Here is a 14,068-nt window from a genome sequence, read left to right on the forward strand (position 1 = left end):
CAGGGCCGACGGAAGGGAGCCTGAAAGGAAGGAAACAGGAGTGAGCCTCCAGTGGACTAGGGTCCCCTGATCTACTCCAGCAGGCTTCAGAGAGAGCTTTTGGCTCTCATATGTTGCCTGTTTGGATCCCCTCAACTTTTCCACGGAAAGAATGTTTCTGGAGGGAGATTGGCACCCAGGATAGTCTTAACTGCTGCTGCTGCTGCTGCTAAGTCGCTTCAGTTGTGTCCGACTCTGTGCGACCCCATAGACAGAAGCCTACCAGGCTCCCCCGTCCCTGGGATTCTTCAGGCAAGAACACTGGAGTGGGTTGCCATTTCCTTTTCCAATGCGTGAAAGTGAAAAGTGAAAAGTGAAGTCACTTAGTTGTGTCCAACTCTTAGTGACCCCGTGGACTGCAGCCTACCAGGCTCCTCTGTCCATGGGATTTTCCAGGCAAGAGTACTGGAGTGGGGTGCCATTGCCTTCTCTGGATAGTCTCAACAGGCTGCCCCAAAATACATGGTTTGCGAATTATTTGGGGGGAGGGTGCACTCTGACAATTTGCCTTTTCATCATGTTTATTCTGGCTGTACTGACTGGCATGTGGAATCTTAGTCCCCCTGACCAGGGATCGAACTTGTAACCCCTGCAGTGGAAGTGTGCCGTCTTAACCACTGGACTGCCAGGGAAGTCCTCAGCAAAATTTTAATTTTTGTGGATTAAATTCAAGCCACTAAGAATGATTTTGTCTTTCAAATCAACGAGATGCTTTCTCAAGTAGCACCTACGCTGGGTGTCCGTTCTAGAGGAGATGAAGGTTACAGCGTTGAAGATGGAGAGGAGATGAAGGGATGGACCAGTGGGACAGGCCCAGGGGCTTCCCCTTCAGGCTGAGGAGCCCCAGGAGATGTGATGGGCAGACCACGGAGGGAGGTTCTTGTCTGAAGAATCTCCTTACCAGTTCCTTCACTTTCGACTTTCCAGTCCAGAGAGGTGAAAGGCAAATGATCATTTTCTATAACTTCCTGGGCATTATATTGCATAGGCAAGAAGCTCCTAGAGACACGTCGTTTATTCAGCACACACTTTTTGAGACCCGCCAGGAGGGAGAAATTGCCTTGTCTGGCGAGAAGGGGGTGAGTGCGACCTGGTCTGTCCCTCCAGGTGCTCACATCTGTGGCCTCTGCCCCCTCGTCTGGCAGCTCTGATCCAAGCAGAGCGTACGCTGCACCCACCAGGGTCCTGCTCTCACTGTGGGCTCAACCCCCTCTCAGGTTTCTGCCTCAGCTTCCTATCTTGTCCAGTGACCTTCTCCTGCTGTGGAGCCCGGCAGCTCAGGTGACCTCCCTTCTCAGGCTTTATTTTTGTTTAGTTACTTTTTTTTTTTTAAACTGGCATATAGTTGATTTACAATGTTGTGTTCATTTCGTGTACAGCAAAAGAGATTCCATTATATATTTATATGTATATACTCATTTCCAGATTCTTTTATATTATAGGTTATAACAAGATATTGAATATAGTTCCCTGTGCTATACAGCAGGTCTATTTTATATATAGTAGTTGTGTATCTGTTAATCCCAAACTCCTAATTTATCCCTCACCCACTTTCCCCCTTTGATAACCATAAGTTTGTTTTTTATGTCTGCAATTCTGTTTTATAAATAAGCTCATTTGTATCATTTTTTTAACTTCCACATATAAGTGATATCATATGATATTTGTCTTTCTCTGTCTGTTCAATCTCTGGGTCAGAAAGATCCCCTGGAGAAGGGCATGGCAACCCACTCCAGTATTCTTGCCTGGAGAATCCCATGGACAGAGGACTCCGGCGGGCTGCAGTCCAAGGGGTCCCAAAGACTTGGACACAACTGAGTGACTAAGCATAGCATAGTAGTTACTATTATACAACTCATTACTATGTTGGAGAAGGAAATGGCAGCCCACTCCAATATTCTTGCCTGGAGAATCCCATGGACAGTGGAGCCCAGAGGGCTACAGTCCATAGGGTTGCAAAGAGTTATTATATATTAATATACAATTATTATATTAATAATATATTATTATAGTTATATTAACAACTATATTATATAGCTATTTTTATATTAATATAATTATATTATTAATTATATATTAACATACAACATTATATACTAATATAGTCTATAATGCTTTATTGACTATGCCAAAGCCTTTGACTGTGTGGATCACAATAAACTGTGGAAAATTCTGAAAGAGATGGGAATACCAGACCACCTGACCTGCCTCTTAGGAAACCTATATGCAGGTCAGGAAGCAACAGTTAGAACTGGACATGGAACAACAGACTGGTTCCAAATAGGAAAAGGACTACATCAAGGCTGTATATTGTCACCCACCCTGCTTATTTAACTTATAAGCAGAGTACATCATGAGAACTGCTGGGCTGGAGGAAGCACAAGCTGGAATCAAGATTGCCGGGAGAAATATCAATAACCTCAGATATGCAGATGACACCCCTCTTATGGCAGAAAGTGAAGAGGAACTAAAAAGCCTCTTGATGAAAGTGAAAGTGGAGAGTGAAAAAGTTGGCTTATAGCTCAACATTCAGAAAACGAAGATCATGGCACCCGGTCCCATCACTTCATGGGAAATAGATGGGGAAATAGATGGGGAAACAGTGGAAACAGTGTCAGACTTTATTTTTGGGGGGTTCAAAATCACTGCAGATGGCGACTGCAGCCATGAAATTAAATGACGCTTACTCCTTGGAAGAGAAGTTATGACCAACCTAGATAGCATGTTCAAAAGCAGAGACATTACTTTGCTAACAAAGGTCCATCTAGTCAAGGCTATGGTTTTTCCAGTGGTCATGTATGGATGTGAGAGTTGGGCTGTGAAGAAAGCTGAGCGCCGAAGAATTGATGCTTTTGAACTGTGGTGTTGGAGAAGACTCTTGAGAGTCCCTTGGACTGCAAGGAGATCCACCCAGTCCATTCTGAAGGAGATCAGCCCTGGGATTTCTTTGGAATGAATGATGCTAAAGCTGAAACTCCAGTACTTTGGCCACTTCATGCGAAGAGTTGACTCACTGGAAAAGTCTCTGATGCTGGGAGGGATTGGGGGCAGGAGGAGAAGGGGATAACAGAGAATGAGATGGCTGGATGGCATCACTGACTTGATGGACATGAGTCTGAGTGAACTCCAGGAGTTGGTGATGGACAGGGAGGCTTGGCGTGCTGCAATTCATGAGGTCGCAAAGAGTTGGACACGACTGAGCGACTGAACTGAACTGAACGGATAGTCTATAATATTACATATGATATATTATTATACATAATATATTATATTATTACATATATAATATTACTTATTAGCAATATTATATTAATATAATGAATGTTATAGTTATTTATATAATACCATTATTGGGCCTTTCCTGGTGATCCCATGGTTAAGACCCTACACTTCCACTGCAAGGGGTACCGGTTCCATCCCTGATCAGGGAGCTAGGATCCCACATGCCTCAGGGCCAAAAAACCAAAACATAAAACAGAAGCAGCACTGTAAAAAATTCAATAAAGACTTTAGAAATGGTCCACATCAGAAAATCTTTAAAAATATAATACTATTATTATATAAATACTATTATGTAGCTGCTAAGTCGCTTCAGTCGTGTCCAACTCTGTGCGACCCTACAGACAGCAGCCCACTAGGCTCCCCCGTCCCTGGGATTCTCCAGGCAAGAATACTGGAGTGGGTTGCCATAAATATTATAAAGAGTATTTTTATTCTCATAGAATTAATAAAGAGCTGACTTTCATTGAATGAACCACATTAATTAAGAGGTTTACAGGGGTTATTTGAATTCTCTCCACTCCAATGTTCTTGCCTGGAGAATCCCAGGGACGGGGGAGCCTGGTGGGCTGCTGTCTATGGGGTCACACAGAGTGGGACACAACTGAAGTGACTTCACAGCAGCAGCAGTCCTATGGAATGGGTACCCCATGAGACCCACGGGAAGATGCAGTTGCTCGGAGCCCAGGGCACTGAGTGATGGAGAAGGGGCACCAGGCCAGCAGTCCTGTGTCAGAGCCGCAGCCTGCGGTCCTTTACTAGACAGTCCTCAGCCCCCAGGGATGCACAGACCTGCCTGAGACCCCTTTCCCCTGCCCTCGACTGGAACTGAAAAGTCTCGGGAAACTTCAAAGGAGAGGGCCAGGGAGGAAATCCATGTGGAACTCTCCTGCATTTGAGGGGTTGGGGGGAGGATGGGGTGTGGTCCTGGTGGTGGCCGCAGGCCATCTTTCCTATCCCCCTCCCTGGAGGATGGTCCCATCCCAGGAAGGGAGAGCCCTCCAGGGTCATTTCAGAGCTGCTGAGGTCACTGTCCCTGGCCCATGTGTATCCTGGCATGCCCAGGCTGCTGTGACCTACCCATGCCAAGACAGCACCTCACCAACTCTGCGACTTGCCTCTACCACACTGAGGCGGGGCGGGGAGGGGGAGCCTGTGTCTCCACACTGAGCCCAGAAAGGGCTGTGACCCCCCAAGGTTCACTGAGTCAGGATTAGGGTCTGGCTCTCACAGAACCCCTAGCTCAAAAGGCCAGGGGCGGGAGTGGAGGTGGAAGTCTGAGCAGGTGGGGGCTTTGGGAGCCTTCTCTCCAAACCTCAGGAAGCGGGGGCTGCCGCTGGAGGGAAGGATAAAGAGCAGGGAGGGCTCTGGGGAGCCCCAGGCTTCGAGCCACGTGTGTGTTCCTTGTGTTCTGAGTCCAAGTGGGGATGGAGGCGGGGGCTGTCGAGGCGGGGAGAAAGGATGAGGTGGCGGCAGGTGGTGGCAGGACTCTCAACTCCTCAGCGCCGGGAGGGACAGGTGCAGCTGCTGCCCGGCCCGAGGTGGGGGGAGGCACTGGAAGAAGCCCCCCCGGGCCCCCTCACCCCTGTACCAGCCCAGCTCGGAGCAGCCCCTCCCCAAGCCCCGCTGGCCTCTCCTGCAGCCGGCCGCCCCCTGCCCTCTGCTCATTGCGCAGCATCTCTCATGACTTCTCCAGGCTGTTCTCAACACCCTCCTCCACTACCTGCTCAGTCCCTCATCTCTACCAGCCATCAGGCTCCCTAAAGGGGCCGCCCCTCTCAGCCCTGACCACATGGTCCCTCACTGCAGTCTCTGTTTTGGGGACTCGCCGCAGGTCACATTAACATGGAGCGAGCCATCACCATCTGGCTCTGGGAGGTCCCCACTGTCTTCCAGCAGAACATTTAAAATGCTGAAGACCCCATGACTGTCTACGAGCTCACACACCTCTGGCCCCTGATCTGAGGTCACCTCTCAATTCCCAACTACCTCCTGGGGAGGGGGAGAGGCACTCTGCTGGCTGAGGTTGGGAGGACCAAACCACCAGGAATGATGTCTTTACATCAGTGTTCCGGGGACCTGGCTACCTCAGTGTGTGTGTGTGTGTGTGTGTGTGTGTGTGTGTGTGCAAGTGTGTACGTGCATGTGTGTGCATGAGTGTGTGTGCATGTATGTTGGTGGGGTTGAGTTGGTTGGCTTCCAGGCCCCACCTATTCTCTAGCCAGACCTTTTCTGCTTCTATTCCTTGTCAACCACTCACAATTTTGCTCAAATAAACACTTCTTACTCTTTTAGAATATTTGAAAGCCTCTGGTTTAGAATTTTTTGGGGTGGAATTTTTCCTGGGACTGAAATACAGGCTGAGAAGGCCGAGGCTTCTCTCTGCTGTCAGGGTTGCTGTGGGTCTGGACAGTCTTTAAGGTCCCAGGGGCTCCCGGCGCTGTTGCCTCATTCTGACTCTGTGTGTGTGTGGCGAGGGGGCAGGGAACAGGTAGGAAGAGGGCCCCGTGGCCCTGTGCCGATGGTGCCCGGGGTCCTCCATGCCAGACTCCGAGGAGAGTGCTCACCCAACCCTGCCAGCCATAACTCTCAGCCCTGACCTTCTGCGTCACTGGCATGCCAGTGTCCTAAGTCTGTTGCTACGCCTACAGGCACGCGTGTTTGTGCCTCTCCCCAGTCACCGATCTGGTGCTCAGGTGGTCCCACGGTGGTGTGAGAGGCAGCCCTCTGTGGGGGGTCAGTGTGGACTAGTTCAGAGAGCAGGGGTTAGTTAGTGTAACAGGAGAGAGGCTCAGAGCCAACTGCGCTGGAGCCTGATGTGCGGAGCAGGGGGGCTGATGTCCACATGTGCCCTGGTATCCCCTGGCTCCGTCGTGCTCAGAGGTCAGGTAGGATGTGGTGTGGGGCGTGCACACCCTCCTCCTTCCCTCTCTCTGGGAGACTTATTTTTGTAGTTTTCATCACTATTTGTGAGCCTTTCCTGAGCCTGGGACTGTTAAAGCTGGAGCCACAAGGGGGTCCCAGAGCTGGGAAAGGAGGCTTTGCAAGCCTGAAGCTGGACCGATTAGAACCTGCTTCTTCCCATGAGTCATGCAGATGAGAGATGTGAACATCTGAGCCTCCTGCAGCCCTGCATTTGCTGGCTTCAGTCTCCTGGAGCTGCCTGCCCAGCCACGCAGAAAAGGCTCAGATGTCACTGTCTGCTCTGTTATTAGTGACCAATTGGGGAAGGTTTAAGAATACTTGTGCCGGGGCTATTTGTCGCCAGCTTTCTCCCAGCCCAGAGCACGCAAATTGCCTCTTATGAGATTAAGGGAAGTTGCCCTGGTCCTGAGAAGCAGACAGATGGAAGAAGGGAAGGGGAGGCAGGAGCCAGCTCAGTGCCCGGCTGTGGAGTGGGAAGGACCAGGGCAGGATGGCTCCGGTCGTGCCTGGAAGCCTGAGCCTTGACTTCTGCAGCTCTCTGGGGGCTCAGCACATGCCCATCTCCTGATGCAGTAGAATGAGCTTTGATAAATTTCTGGAACATCCTATTGTGACCCACTTGGGGCTTATGGGGTTATATTATCCCCCCCAATAATAAAACTGGTTGATACGGGGTGTAATGGTACCCGTGATGTGCCATGGGCCATAGGCAGGGGACAGTCCCACCCCAACAACCTCCAAGACCCCTGGCCAGGTGAGGGACTGAGATATATTCCAGGACAAAGAGCTTAGTGTCCGGAGGAGACAAATCTATGCATGCGGAACTAAAATAAGAGGTGCCCCAGGACTTCCTTGGCGGTCCAGTGGTTAAGAATCTGCACTTCCATTGCAGGGGGCACAGGTTCAATCATGGGATCGTGAGATCCCACGTGGCGCATGGTGCACCCAAAAATAAATAAATAAATAAAACCCTTAAAGTAAAAAGTGCCCCAAATGAGGTATAAAGAAAGTCCAAAGGATGTAACAAAGCAGAAACAGACTCAAAGATACAGAGAACAGACTAGTGATTACCAGTAGGTGAAGGAAGAGGGGAGGGGGCAGGGAGGGGTAGTGGATTAAGAGGTACAAATGACTGTAGAAAATAAATAAGCCACAAGGATATATTCTACAATACAGGGTATGTAACTAATATTTTGATAACTATAAATGGAGTATAACCTTTGAAAATTGTGAATCACTATGCTGTACATCTGAAATTTATATAATAATAAAGAAAGTCTCAAGGAAGAAAGATCTTTCCTTTTGGGGAAAAGAGTCACAGAAGGACTGGCCTTTTTTTTTAAATATGTATTTATTTATTTGGCTCTTTGTTACAGCACACACTTAGTTGCCCTGTGGCATGTGGGATCTTAGTTCTCTGACTAGGGATCAAAACTGCATCCCCTGCAATGGAAGGTAGATTCTTAACCACTGGACCACCAGGGAAGTCCCAGGGCTGGCTTCAGAAATAGCCTGGAAGGGTAAGAAGGTGAGGGCAAGGAGGGAATGTTTCCTGGGATGTGGATGGCGTAGGTAAAGTATGGAAGTCACAATGCGTTCAGGGAATAACAGGACGGATGCTACAAGGTCCAGCCTGGATCTCTGGCTCTGTCGCCACAGCTGTGCACCCCTGGGGAAGCTTCCTAGTCACTCCGAACCTTAGATTCCCCGTAGGATGGAAACCATGCTCGTCAGGTTGTCTGTGAGAACGAACAGGACACTTGAGGAAAGCACACAGGACCCTGCACACCCCCTCACTGCGAGCCTGTGTAGGATGCCCAAGAGAACACAGTAGGTTCAGCTGCACAGGCCCTTGAATGCACACTAAGAAGTTTTCACCGATAAGAAACCATCCCCCGTGTTGACCCACAGGCTCAGATCTGAGTTTGAGAAAGATCACGGTGGCAGCAGGGAGGCAGATGGATAAAGGAGAAGAATCCGAAGGCAGGAAGACTGATCTGGAGGATTCTGCTCATAAGGGATCAGGCTAAAGCTGAAAATGGATTTAGGAGCCACTGGAGGTGGCACTGAGCTAGCAAGCTATTGAGTTTGATGGGAGATGAGGAACACAGAGGCATAAAGGTCCCCCCTCTCCCTGGGCTGCAGGACGGGGTGAATGGGTAACTGGGGGAGTCACTTCTGTCTCAGGGAAAGAAGCCGGTTGCAGGGCTAGTGAATTTGGTTGTAAATATGTTGATGGAGAGGGGTGCAGAATCGCTCAGGAGAAGACACCCTGGATGTGGTAGGTCTGGAGGAAGAAGGTGGGGATTCACCCACACTTAACTGAGCATCACTACGGCTCAGGCAGTGGGAGGTGTTTTCACTACATGTCCTCTCATTGAGTGTTGACCTGAGAACTCATCTGCTAATCTGGAAGGTTATAGGCATTGATGTGACTGTCTAGGAGGGACACGGCTGCTCCAGGCTGGGAGTATTGGGGGCAACTTCCTTGGGTAGCACATCTAACTCCTGTCAAAGTTCGCACAGGCTTTGAACCCTGTTGGGTTGGAAAGAAGTCAATCTTCTTTTGGACCAGGATTGGAAATACAGAGAAGCCGGAAGGACAGACAGGGGTGGAAGACAGGACTTCCCTCCATTGTCTGTTTCTCCTGGACCTCTGCTGGGAGAGAGAGGGGCTGGGACAGATTTCAACCTCCACACTGCTGTCTGCAGCTGTTTGTCCCTTGATTCTGAAACATGGCTGAAGAGAAGCTTGCCAGTATCATGAACGTTCCAGAAACTGTGCTGGACTTTTATGGGGGCTTATTTGGGAGAGGCTGACTGTTCTTCCCAGGGCTGGGTGAGGGGTACAAGTTCCTAGCTCTCCCACTTCGTTCCTGGCCTGAGCCGGGGCGGCCAGGCAGCCTGTGATTCTCCCAGCCTCTCTCGACTCTCCCCAGGACACGCAGCCCGCCAAGGTTATCCTGGACAGCATGGGTCTCTAATGAAAAACAATGGGGCTGGCCGAGGCAGGGTGACTCCAAAGGCACTATAAATCCTTCGCCTCCTGATTATCAGCCTGTGGCCCCAGTTCCAGCCTCCGCTGAGCTCATTAGTGGCCGGGAGAGGATCCTCCATCCATTCAGTCAAGCTCTGGATGCCAAGAACACACTGATAAGGGCTGCCGGAAACACTGGCGCGTGCGTGCCTGTGAAGGAGCCCATCCACATCTGACCAGGACGGGAAAGAACAGTGTGGGCTTCGGCAGTGGCCATGGGGGTCGATGGAAACGGGAGACCATGGGGCAGCCCGTGAAGGCTGGGACCCTGCATGTTGTCCCAGCAGGAGGGCCCTGCTGCTGGCTGGCCAGGGGCCTGGGCTAAGCCCCGCGTCTCCCTCTGTGTCTCGGGGCGCTGTGTCTTCGGGACTGGAATGTGTGCTCCCTGAACCATTTTGGGGGCAGGGTACGGAGCAGCATGAGACAGAGAAAGCGCATCTGAAGAGCAGCGATGGGCTGTCATTAACCCGAGAGGCAGCTGTCGGCATCGGTTACAGGCACACAGAATTTCCACATACCCTCTTAGAGCACAGCAGCTTGGGAACCACTGGGATGGGCTGGAGGCGGGGCTGTGGACCATGGACCCCACGATGTCCCAGGAGCCTTGTTCCCTTTTATAAGAGATGCTCTCTGGACACAGGAAGCTGTGTCCTGACCCTGAGCACCCAGGCCCAGAAGGAACCCACGTGGTGCTGCTTCTGCTGCCTCTTAGCTGTGTGCCCTTGAGCCTGACCCTTCCCACCTCCGAGACTCAGCTCCCATCTGTAAATGCAGGGTTCAGACTGGAGTCAATTCCTCAGGTGCTCTCTTTTAGCCCCGATGTTCAGTGTTCTGATTTATTCAATGTATTAAAAAATTTTTTTAAAAATTTATTTGTTTGGCCACGCCACACGGCATGTGGGATCTCAGTTCCCCGGCCAGGGATTGACAGCAGGAGAGGTTAAGGCTGAAAAGAAAAAAAAAATACAAGGCACAAAGAAGTAAAAGCAAATCTCCCAAGCCAATTTGGTCTGTTTGGGGAAGATCTATGGCCTAACTATCTTTTTTTTTTTTTAAAAAAAAAAAACAAGGGTTCATATTACTTGCATCAGTCCCGTATATGTCTCTTTCTGACTTACTTTACTTAGTATGATAATCTCTAGCTGCATCCATATTGCTGCAAATGCATGGTTTTGTGTTTTTTTAATGACTGAGTAATATTCTATTGTATATATGTACCGCATCTTCTTATTCATTCATCTGTTGGTGGACATTTAGTTCGCTTCCATGTCTTGGCTATTGTAAATAGTGCTGCTGTGAATATAGGGGTGTGTGTATCTTTTTGAATTACGGTTTTGTGCAGGACTGGGATCGCTGGATCATATGGTAATTCTATTTTTAGTTCTCTGAGGAACCTCCATACTGTTCTCCATAGTGGTCGCACCAACTTGAATCCCTACCAACAGTGTAAGAGGGTTCCCTTTATTCCACACCCTCTCCAGCCTTTGTTATGGGTAGATTTTTTAATGATGGCCATTCTGACTGGTGTGGGGTGGTATCTCATCGTGGTTTTGACAATCCATTCTTAAAGATCTTGTGAACAGAGAGAAGCAAGTGTGTGAATAATCCAAAATGATGGATATTTCAAAACAACAAATAATCCAAAGTAATAACATTTATTTTCAACATTGGAATGCATTTTGGTATTCATGTTTGGATATGGATGTGTTTGATGTTCTGGGAATTTTTAACACTTAAAAAAAGCCACAAAAGAACCCAATGATGACGCTCCCTCTGGCCTCTTGCTCAGCTGGGTGGAGAACATCACCCTTCGTACTGATCCACTCACCCTCCCCAGCCTGCTGTCGCTGTGGCTCACACTTTCTCCAGAAGAGGATGCAGATCTTAGCTAATTTTGCCTTTAAAGGACTTTCATTCCCTTTGGGCCTCATACAAATAAGAAAAAAATAAGAAGCTGTGAAATGTTAACAGAGGACTTCATTAAGTAGTCTTGGTGATAGCATTCGCCAGGAATGGGGACAATTTGCTAGCAGACAATTGAGAGCTGACTATATATGCGTCCTAATTAAAATCGTAATTCTTCTTCTCCTCGCGCTGGGATTCTGGGTCCTGTCTTCTGGCTGCTCTAAGATATTAACCACAGCTAAAGTCTCGCATGTGCTTTACACATCACAAAGCTCTTCACATACCTTATTTTACTTAATCCACCCTCCTGACACTCTTTCGAGAAGGTTCTATCATCACCGTGAGGTAGACACTTGAATGCCAAGGTTTAAAGCCATGACCAGCCAAGGTCCCACTGCAAGAATGTGCCCATGCCAGCCCTTTTCGGTGTCACCTGACCTCTCCCATCACCACCTAACCATGGCCCTGGTGGGGGCTCAGAGTATTCACATCAAACCCTGAGAAGGCAGCAGCAAAGAAAACAAAATAAAGTTAAATTTTGTCACTGTCCCTTATCTTTGTTTTGAATGTTTGAAATGGAGATGTTGGTAAAGGAGAGATGCTGGAGGCACTTTGAGAGGAAGGGGTGTGTGTGTGTTAAGGAGTGCCAGATGGGCTGAGGCTGGGTCACTGAGCCCAGGCATTGCGGAGGTGAGCTGGTGGCAGGAAGGATGGGACTGGCAGACGCAGAGCTCCCTGGAAGCAGTAGCCTCAAATCCAGGTGAGCTATTTTCACGGCAACCATTTCGAGGAATAGAGAGAATCCCTTCCACTTTATGGATTAGGAAACGGAAGCTCAGAGAGGTTAAGAAACCCACCCAAGGTCACAGCGTGTGCTGGAGGCTGGTGTTTGAACCATCTGACTCCAGTTCTGGACTTCAGTTGACAGTCTCCGGTAAGCATAGACCGTGATTGAGCTATATAGTTTCCTCTTCAGAAAGCAGAGGCTGACAACTGTTTTTCCCAGCTGTGCTTGCAAAATACACAGGAAGCTGACGGGACACCTGCTTCTTACTGCTGGACACAAGCCCCATTTCACCTGCAGATCACAATCAACCAGAGACACCTCTCATTATCCCAGGCACTCCTGGGCCTGAGATCACCTCTGTAAACGACCATTTAGGGCAAAAGTTGTCCGCAGCCAGGCAGAGGAAGCCCCGCCCGGCCCTGCTGCCTCCTCGTTCAGAAGCCTTTTACAAAGGCCGACTCCCTGGAATGGCTTTCTTAGCTCAGTCCGGGGCTGTGAGAAAAATGACTTCCATTCCCTGCACGGCTGGAGCCTTGGGCCTTTGCCACAGCCACTGTGATGGGGAGCATCTCCTCTGCTGTAAAGGCAACCCGAGGAGGACCAGCTGGTACCCAGTCATGCCCTTCCACTGGGCATGGGATGGGGGACCGTGAATGGGAGTCTTCATGGGAGCTGAGGCCTCATTCCCGTCTGGCCCCCCACCCCCATCCTGGGACATCTCCGTTTCCAGTCTGGAGTGCCAACAGAGGTCCTGACGGCTCCTCTAATAGGAAAGTTACTCTTGGCTTCACTGGAGGGGACAGAGCAGCTTTCAAGCCCCCTCCGTGAAACGCAACAATATCTGGTACCACTCGGCGTCTCAGGGAGAGAATTCATGTCCATAATTAGTTACTGTATATCACCGTTAGTGCTCTGCTCAGGATTTACTGGGCAAACACCGTTTAACTGCGCAATAACTACAGTCCTCGTTGCTTATTGGGTAATTTACTAAGGCTGGGAGGATGGGGCAGGAGGGATCTGAATAGGAGGCATTGTAACCCCTTGAATCAAACTTCATGAGTTTGGGTTTGGCAGGGAGGAGGCAGCTGGTAGCCAGCTCTCGTTGCTTTGTTTTGCAGAGTTGGCTGGCAGACTGCTTCCTTCCCTTTCTTTATTGCAGGAGAGGTCTGGGGACTCAGATCTGGGGCTGCCCAGGGCTGCCTGGGGCTACAGAAGGCTTCTGGTAGACAGGGTCTTTGGATGAAGACAAAGAAACTCAGCAGGAAGCCGGCAGCAGGAACCGGGCTTGGTGTCCTAGGGGCTCCATCCTGTCCTTCCATTTATCCCCTCCATCAGGCCTCTTTCTGTATCTGGGCCAGTGGGGGGTTGGGTGGGGGGGTACAGGGAACTGCCTTTGGCTGGCAGCATCGTGATAATCTGAAACCCTCTCCCCTCTCACAAGTGCCATGTTGTTGGGGAGAAGCCATTCCTGGACGCCTCCCAGCCTCAATCTGCTTGAGCAAAGTCTGTCTTTGTTTGGCCCTAAACTCCCCTAACCTATTTAGACCACAGAGAAGGGGAAGAGACACAATAATGAAAAACGCAACGTGCAACATTGCCTTACGCAATCTAATAAATTACTCGATACCCGGCTGCCAGCTCAAACTAAGCCCAATATTGCCTGCAGTAATTATTTGGATCAAATGCAGTTTATCTGCTTCATATTTGTGCTTCTGTGCTCAGTGGTAACTTATAAATGTCATTGTGGTGTTTATTCGTTATAATGAAACTTAATGGCATCAGAGGCCAGGAGAAGAGCTGGTGGGGCGGCAGGTTTAAAACAATCTCTTCCATCTCTGAAGAAGGGATGAGCCAAGATAACATGGAACTGCCCTACAGGTAAGAGGTCTGTAGGGATGGTAGAGTCTTCATGCTGCGGGATGGATGGAAAGAGCCCGGAGCCTCCTCTAGAGGCGTCCATTAGGAAGTGGAGAAGACGTCGCTGGGTTTAACCGTGGCACTGCCCCCATCTGTCCTTGCTTCATCTTCTGAGGGCACTTAAGTGGGGACGGTATTCAGTCTTTACACCACTCGATGGCTGGCCAGATAAGAGATGG

The 14,068-nt window shown here is 49.6% G+C and overlaps 1 protein-coding gene across 3 annotated transcripts in view; it reads right to left on the reverse strand.

The window, feature by feature from the left end:
• KIRREL3 (kirre like nephrin family adhesion molecule 3) overlaps positions 1 to 14,068 on the reverse strand; it is a 607,178-nt gene that overhangs the window by 100,859 nt on the left and 492,251 nt on the right. The gene's annotated exons all lie outside the window — the stretch shown is intronic.

Source organism: Bubalus bubalis, chromosome 5 (genome assembly GCF_019923935.1).
Source record: "Bubalus bubalis isolate 160015118507 breed Murrah chromosome 5, NDDB_SH_1, whole genome shotgun sequence".
Lineage (NCBI taxonomy): Eukaryota > Metazoa > Chordata > Mammalia > Artiodactyla > Bovidae > Bubalus > Bubalus bubalis.